Raw genomic sequence first — 9163 nt, 5'->3', positions numbered from 1 at the left:
GTCCCAGCTACTCGGGAGGCTGAGGCAGGAGAATGGCGTGAACCCGGAAGGCGGAGCTTGCAGTGAGCTGAGATCCGGCCACTGCACTCCAGCCTGGGCAACAGAGCAAGACTCTGTCTCTAAAAAACAAAACACAAGCCAGGTGCAGTGGCTCAAGCCTGTAATCCCAGCACTTTGGGAGGCCAAGACGGGCGGATCACGAGGTCAGGAGATCGAGACCATCCTGGCTAACACGGTGAAACCCCGTCTCTACTAAAAAAATACAAAAAAATAGCCCGGCGAGGTGGTGGGCGCCTGTAGTCCCAGCTACTCGGGAGGCTGAGGCAGGAGAATGGCGTGAACCCGGGAGGCGGAGCTTGCAGTGAGCCGAGATTGCGCCACTGCACTCCAGCCTGGGCAACAGAGCAAGACTCCGTCTCAAAAAAAAAAAAAAAAAAAAAAAAAAAGAAGTGCCACAGTCACTCCAACCTTCGGCAAACACCACCCTGATCAGTCAACAGCCATCAACATTAAGACAAGATCCTCCAGGGGCAAAAAATGTACAACTTGCTGAAGGCTCAGACAACTATTAACATTTTTTAGCAATAATGTACTTTTTAATTGTCATGTACACTGTTTCAGACATAATGCTACTGTACACTTAACAGACTACAGGATAGTGTAAGCATAACTTTTATGTGCTCTGGGAAACCAAAAATTTGTGACTCATCTTACTGCAATATTTGCTTTATTACAGTGATCTGGAACCAAAGCAGCAATATCTCTGAGGTACGCCTGTATTTGATTTGATTTTTTCATTTACATATAGTACACGGGCTGTGAGAAGAACCAACAACGTTCAACACCTCACTCCCCCACTTTCCAACTACATGACCTTGGGCAAGTTACATTATCTAAGCCTTGATTTCCTCATCTATAAAATGAAAGTAATAATTTATCCTTATAGTGAGAAGATTAAATGAGATAATACATATAAAGCACTTATACACATAGGCAGCTCAGTTTCTTGAGCACTTATTTTTTAAATTTCTCATTTATAATCAAAGTTATTTTTCCTTTAACAAATAAAAATTCTTAAAGATTAAAAAACTTTTGCATAGCAAAAATTTAACAAAGCTTTATTCTAATCAAGCTGAGCAGTATACAATCTGAGCAGTATACAAATCATGATGTTTTGGCATTTTAAGGAATATTAACAAAACTCCCAAGAAATTAGGTTGAGAATTAGACATGGTGGACAAGTGACCAAAAAGGCCTACGTGTTAACTGAACAGTTAAGAACACACATTATGTTTTTAGGATCTAGCCTATTCTATAATGTGTAGTATAGTCTTAATCAAATAAATCACCAAAATGAACCGGTCACTTTACATACTGCCAGGAACAATCGGATTCAAGGGGAGAAAGAAAAAAGACTTGAAGTCTACAACCCAAAGACTCCAAACTGTTATTTTTAAAGTTATCTATGAACTGTTATCTATGAACCCAAACTGTTATTTTTAAAGACTTGGATATCTTAGACATTATAGATTTTACTTAGCTTTGTTTAGAGTCCACTAATTGCACATCTAGATGTAAATTTCAAATGTGTACAACCTTCTCAGTAACTCTCCACATAGAAATCTGTATGGTTTTAATCTACTGGTTAAAAGAAAATGCTAATTTCTCAGGCAACTCATCAGATCCTCTTTAAGGTGGGGCCTATAGACCTTGCCTAATATGGATTCCTAGAATACATTTTCCTACTTTCAAGTCCAAAATGATAAAGACGGCTGTTAAAAACATATGCAAATACAAAATAAAACACTTCTGGATGATATATAAGAAACCTGTGATGGCATCTCTGGTGAGAGGACAAAGAAACTGGGACAAAGAAGAGGGAAGCATACATTTGCTGTATTCCTCTTGATTTACCATTCTATACATGTATTTTTTTTTTCTGTCACCCAGGCTGCCGTGTAGTGGCATGACCATGGCTTACTGTAACCTCGAACTCCTGGGTTCAAGCAATCCTTCTGCCTTGGCCTCCTGAGTAGATGGGACTATAGGCGTGCATCATCATGTCCATCCTTTATTAGATTTTTTTAACCTAGTTATTAAAACAAAAACCTTTACCTATATTTGGTTTGTAAAACACATGTACAAACTAGATTTGATTAATACAGTGGGGAAAGTTAGATGTAAATGTAGTCTGTGTGTGACTTAGAAGTATAGTGCTGCAAAATGAATGTTTTTCTTTTGTAAATGCAGTTTATTGGCTGTAGAAAACCTTTTTTTTTTTTTTAAGACAGAGTCTAGCTCTGTCACCCAGGCTGGCTGGAGTACAGTGGTGCAATCTTGGCTCACTGCAACCTTCGCCTCCTGGGTTCAAGCAATTCTTGTGCCTCAACCTTCTGAGCAGCTGGGATTACAGGCAAGCACCACAAAGCCCAGCTAATTTTTGTATTTTTAGTAGAGATGGCGTTTCACCATGCTGGCCAGGCTAGTCTCGAACACCTGACCTCAAGCGATCCACCCACCTTGGCCTCCCAAAGTGCTGGGATTACAGATGTGAATCACCATGCCCAGGCTAGAAACTCTTTTTTTTTTTTTTTCTGAGACAGTCTTGCTCTGTTGCCCAGGCTGGAGGGCAGTAACATGATCTTGGCTCACTGTAACCTCCACCTCCTGGGTTCAAGAAATTCTCCTGTCTCAGACTCCTGAGTGGCTGGGATTACAGGCGCGTGCCACCATGCCCAGCTAATTTTTGTATTTTTTCTAGAGACAGCGTTTCTCCATGTTGGCCAGGCTGGTTTCGAACTCCTGACCTCAGGTGATCCACCTACTTCGGCCTCCCAAAGTGCTGGGATTACAGGCGTGAGCCACTGTGCCCAGCCTAGAAATTCATTTTTAAGAAAAGAATAAATCCTACCACTTTTCTCCCATTTAATTTTTGTTTTACTAGTATTTTTTCCAAAGTCAGTGCACGATTCAGTGGCTTTTAAATATATTCATCACTACTATTTAATTCCAGAACATTTCCATCACCCCTTAGAGAAACTCTGCACCCAATGGCAATCACTGCCCTTATTCTCAACTCCCTTTCCCTCACAACGCTCCTGGCAAACACTAATCTACTTTCTGTCTCTACAGGTTTGCCTATTCTGGACATTTCATGTAAATGGAATCATAAACTCTATGGTCTTTTGTAACTGGCTCCTTTACTTAGGATGTTTTTAAAATCTATCCATGTTGAAACATATCATCAGCACTTCATTCCTTTTAGTGTCTGAGTAACATACCATTGTATGGATACACCACTTTTATCCATTCATCAGTTGATGGAGACTTGGCACTGTTTCCACTTTTTGGCTATCATGAGTGAGGAAGGGTCCTAGCAACATTCATATACCAGGTTTTGGGTGGATATGTTTTCAATTCTCTTAGATACACACCTGGGAGAAGAACTGCTGGGTCGCAAAGTAATTCAGTGTTTAAGGTACTAATAGAACAGTAAAAATCACAGTATGGCAGCTTGGAGGCTACCATAAACATTCACCTAAAGAAGTCTCTAAAAATATTAATTAGAAAACTCCAACTCATGTCTATTCGAAAGCAGTAAAAGACAAATTTATGGTCTTAGACCTGCAATATGGGACTTTTAAAAATTTAACTCCAAGAAACAAGTAAATATTTGTACTACATCCCCATCTCAATATCAAGCAGCATAAAATCAACTTAGAAAAGGGAGAGTAATTTACTACTCAAACTCTAGTATTATCCGTAAAATTTTTACATGAGATTAGAGGTTTTCACAGTACCATAAATAGGAGTAATACCAAAAGCCAAGTGCTATGGGAAATGTTTATTTCAATAAAATGGACCTCCAGTGTACCTAGAAGGAACAATATCTTCTATCTCCTTCACATTCTCCACAGCACTGGGAACTCAACAGATACCTGTTGACGTGCGGCTGAACAAAGTCTCACCTTAGCTCTATCCCCTTCCCATAAAAATCAGAGATGCAGACTCAATCAAACAGGAGTTTTAAAAATAAAACTACACTAATGTCTAAATCCTTTAAACTGACACTTTCAATGTTCTACCTAGACTACTCAAATTAATTACAGAAAGTACCTACTTTGTTCCTTCCCACAGAACCCGATATATATAAAAAGACTAGGGGCTCGCTTTAAGCAAGAGCTAAAGCATGAAAGCAACCAACATGTCCATCAAAGGATGAATGAATAAACAAAAGGGATATATACACACAATGGTCTATTATTCAGCCTTAAAAAGGAAGGAAATCCTGTCACATACTACAACAGGGATGAACCCTGAAGACATTATAAAATAAGCCAGTCACAAAAAGACTGTATAATTCCACTTGGAGGAGGAATCTAAAGTAGTCAAATTTGCAGAAACAGAAAGTAGAATGATAGCTGCCAAGAGCTGAGGGGAAAGGAAGAAGGGAGTTGTTTAATGGGTATAGAGTTTCAGTTTTGCAAGATGAAAAAGTTCTGAGGATCTGTCTCACAGTATGAATAGAGTTAACACTACTGAATGGTGTATTTGAAAACAGTTAAAATGGTAAATTTTATTATGTTATGTGTTTTCTATAATATGCATAAAAACATTAGGTAGCTAAAAATTTTCACTAAAAATTGGTTCTGTTGCTAGAAAAAAAAATAATGCTCACTTTATGTCAAGGAGAAAAAAGACAGAACAAGCAATGCCTTTGCTATTACCAATTCCTTTAACAACCATTTTTGCATGTTGCATGCCTTGATAAGAAATTTGTTCAGAACTATTTATTGCCTACAATAGCCTGTTTCTCTTGAATTAGAGTCTTCCCACTCTATTAGCCAAAAGGAAAGATTCCTCTTATGTTACCTTAGAAAGTCATCTACCCTTAAGAATCTTACCTTGCGGTAAGCAGGAAAAACCAGACACACAGGGTAACACCAAAAAAAGGTACTATTTCTGCTTTCATGCAGAGCACACCTACGACGAGCCTGCAATGGCAGGTTATGAAAAGTAACACTGTTTCAGATCTAACCATGTTCTTCTGGATCTTTAGAAAATTTTTAAAATTTTGCCCCCAATCCTTTTTACCTACTCTGATTTCTCTCTTAACACAAGCTACTGAAGAACTTAAATTTCCTTCTGATTAAAGTATAAAATAAGCAACTGGTTCAAAATCCAATATATCCCTCTAATGTTTTTACCAATGAGAGACAGTTTTTAATAAAGGGTGGGAAAAAAAAAAAAGATGGGAATGCACTAAATCTGTCAAGTCCAGTATTTTAGAGAAGATTAATCCCTCCCATGTTATCTCAGGAAAAAGTAATAAGAGGATTGATAAGAAAAAATACCCTCCTGAATAGTCTAAACACCATTATTACCATACAAATATCCTTGATTCTTCCATATTTAGAGTCCAATAAATAAGTTTCAGTAAGTGTGTAAACATAGGCATAACTATAAGATTAGAGCAGAAGTTCTTAAACCAGATCACTGGTCCACAGACCCTGTGAACTGGATAAAAAGAGATCATTCAAAGATTCCAGAAGAGAAAACTCCATCTGGTATTTGAACATACAGAGAGGATTTAACCAATAGAAACTAAAAGCTGCAAGTGTGTAACTCCCGGCAATGTGCTATATAGAAGTATTCAACGACTTGCCAAGGATTCCACATTTGCCAAGAGCAAAGATCTAGATGATATTGTAATCAACTACTGCCAACATTAACTAAAAACATTCACATTAATTTTTAAAAATTTGCTGAGTTTTTAAAAATTACATTCTGTGTTTAAAACTGGACAGAAAACTGTTAAAGTCTACAAGCTCTGGCATTCAAGCATAGAAAACAGCCACAAAAATACTGAAAATATTAAGCAATAGTTGATATTACATCTTTAGAACGGGAAATTTAACTATTTAAAATGGAATTATGTTTTTCACTTTAGGATTTTCAGAAAAACATTGTTCCCTCTCTCCCTGCCCTTTAATGTTAAGTTGGGAAACAGTTACCAAGCCCATTTTATGCCTTCTTTCCTAGAACAGACCACACATCACCAAACTGCTACATGTTAGGCTCAAAATAAACACAACGTCAAGGTCACCAACTCACTTCTAATGACGAGGCAGGCAACCCAGGATGGCACTAAATTAGGCTGTGAGAATTTCAGTGTTCCTGATAGTTGAACCTGAGCAGACACTGTGGGGGAAACCGTAAAAAATTATTTTATTCTGGCAAATCTGTTACTGGTATTTAATCTCTGTAAGGGAGAGTAAGTTTAAAAATAGATACTTTAACGTCCTGAAGGTATTCTTCCTTCACCAAGATCACCAGCTGAAAGAGCTTAAGGCAGATCTAATTTGGTATCTAAAAGAACAGGGAGGGAGGGGACTGAAACAATTTCAAGTCACAGAAACTACTTTCATACGCAATTTTTTAAGACATTCATGCACAAAAGCAGTACGCTGTTCTGATCACTTATCTTGTGGTTCATGAGACTTGTAAAGCATTATTACTAAAATGAAATCTATGAACAGACTAAACCAACAACTGTCAAATTTTCTGAATGATAGATCCCCTTAACTCTTACAATCTTAGAACAACAAAGAGCTTTTAAACTTTAAAATATTTCTTCATTGTAAAATAGCAATAAACCTCACACATTAACAAAAATTTTATGAAAAATGACTATACCCCCCCTCCCCACCAACAAAATTAATGACACTGCTTTACACTGCTGCAAATCTCTTTAATATCTGGCCTAACAGAATGAAGATTCTCTTAACTGTTTCTGTATTCAATATACTGTACCACAATATGCTTTGTCGATTAAATATGTGAAGAAAATCCAGCCTCACTCAGACAATGTAGTTAGAAAGGGAGGAATATTTTAATAGGTTTTTCAGGTAGTTATGGATATACCTTTGATATGACACCAAAACTCCTCAGTGGTAGATTCTTAAAGGTTTGTGGAATGTGAAAACATATCGGTAGTCTGTCACATTAAAATACAATGCTCTAGCATGCACTTTTACTGATACATGACTGTTTAACATCACATGCATTGGTCACTCGTAAAAGACTGATTCACTGAGTTCTACAGATCTTCCAAATGTTGACATATTTATCAAAAAATCACATTCATTAATATGACTACTGATTTTATTTGAAAAAATCTTTTAAGTACTGGGAGGCTGTCAAGCTCACAATTACAGATACGCGTTTTCCAAAATTCTAATTTTTGCTTGAAAGCTCAAATTTCATCATGGGCAACAAACACTGTCTACTGAAGCAACAGTTTCACCGTTCTTTTGAGAAAACGTCCACCAAATATCCAAGTCTGAATAACCATAGTTTACCAGTTATTTCAAATAAAATTGATGTTCCATGAAAACAGCAGTTGAAACTCAAACAGCTGCACCAATGCTGTTCCTCCAGACAACCACTGTACTTTGCCCCCTTGCAGAGTGCTCTAGGTATACCTCCCATTCTGTCATGCAGAACGTTGAACAGATATGTGTTCAAGTAGAATTTAATAAAATTAAGTTTTTACTGCTTCAAGGACATTCTTAAAACTGATAGTTTTTTAAACTGCTGGTACATGGTGATGATGATTACCTCTACAAGTACCCTTTTGTGCCACTGTCTTGATCTCATGCTAAGATGGCTTCTGTACCACTGCTGCAAAGTGTACTGAAAAAGGCAAGTATCATCTGAGTACTACTGTGAAAATAGTTTTGACTTCACAGACAGTTTGAATGAGTTCAGGGGTTGCCAGACCACACTTAAGAGAACCACTGGACTACATGATATCAATTTTGATGGCAGCTATGGACTCTGACCAGAGAAATGCACATATGTACAATTATACAATTTCACACACATCAGAGGGTTAACAAAGCCCTTATAACCGATCTATAGACAGCACATCTCAGCTAACAAATGCCATTAGCAGACCAGCCTGGGCAACATGTTGAGACCTGTCTCTACCAAAAAAATTTTTAAACACTAGCCAGGCGTGGTGGCCTGTGCCTGTAGTCCCAGCTACTCAGGAGGCTAGGGCAGGAGGATCACTTGATTCTGGGAGGTTGAGGCTGCAGTGAGCCGTGATCATGCCATTGCACTCCAGCCAGGGTGACACAGCAAGACCCTGTCTCAAAAGAATGCCATTAGCAGAAAATTCAATAAATCTCCAAATTATATTTGATTGCTTCAAAATAAAAATTATCTACTAGGCATTACAAATAAACCTTGTTATAAACAAGAGCTGCAGTTCAACAACATCAAACACTTTCACCTGAACTAAAAGGAGATCAAGTTTTGAAATAAAATTATATTAGGAAAAGTGAAAGGTCTGAGGTAAGAATCCCAGCTTCATCACCTGCTCAAGATTATACTGTTAATTAACTTTCCCACCAGTCTACTTATTTCACAAGGTTTTTGTGAAGAACAGTAAATTAATAGATGTAAAGCACCTAAAACAATGCCTGGTACATAGTTAAGCACTCAAAAAATTTAGGTTACTCAAGATGGCCATGCCATGCCTTCCTTACAATGACTATACAGCAGTTTATTTATAGAAAATCTAATTTGCACCCAGGCTTTTTCTTTTCTGAGATGGAGTCTTGCTCTGTTGCCCAAGCTAGAGTGCAAGTGGCACGATCTCGGCTCACTGCAACCTCCACCTCCCAGATTCAAGCCATTCTTCTGCCTCAGCCTGAGTAGCTGGGACTACAGGCACATGACACCACACCTGGCTAATTTCTGTATTTTTAGGTTTCACTATATTGGCCAGGCTGGTCTCAAACTCCTGACCTTGTGATTCACCTGCCTCCATCTCCCAAAATGCTGGGATTACAGGCGTGAGCCACCACGGCCGGCCAGCTTTTACTTTTCTTTCCGTCTGCTGAGGAAGCATCTTATGGATACTTGATTACTTAATTATAATTTCCATCATCACCTTAAAGGGCAACAAGATTATAGTTGAGGATATTAGCTAAAATTTTTTAGCTATTTCCAGTCCTTCAGTTTTCCTATTTAACAGCATTAAGAAACTTACCTTTCTTCCTACAACTCAACTTTAAGATAAACTAGGCAAACATTTATATGTAAATATGTAACATATTGTAACCTCTTCATTGATTTTATGAATTTTTGCTTC

The sequence above is a fragment of the Papio anubis genome, chromosome 8 (genome assembly GCF_008728515.1).
Source record: "Papio anubis isolate 15944 chromosome 8, Panubis1.0, whole genome shotgun sequence".
Taxonomy (NCBI): Eukaryota; Metazoa; Chordata; class Mammalia; order Primates; family Cercopithecidae; genus Papio; species Papio anubis.
This window is presented reverse-complemented; position numbering follows the sequence as displayed.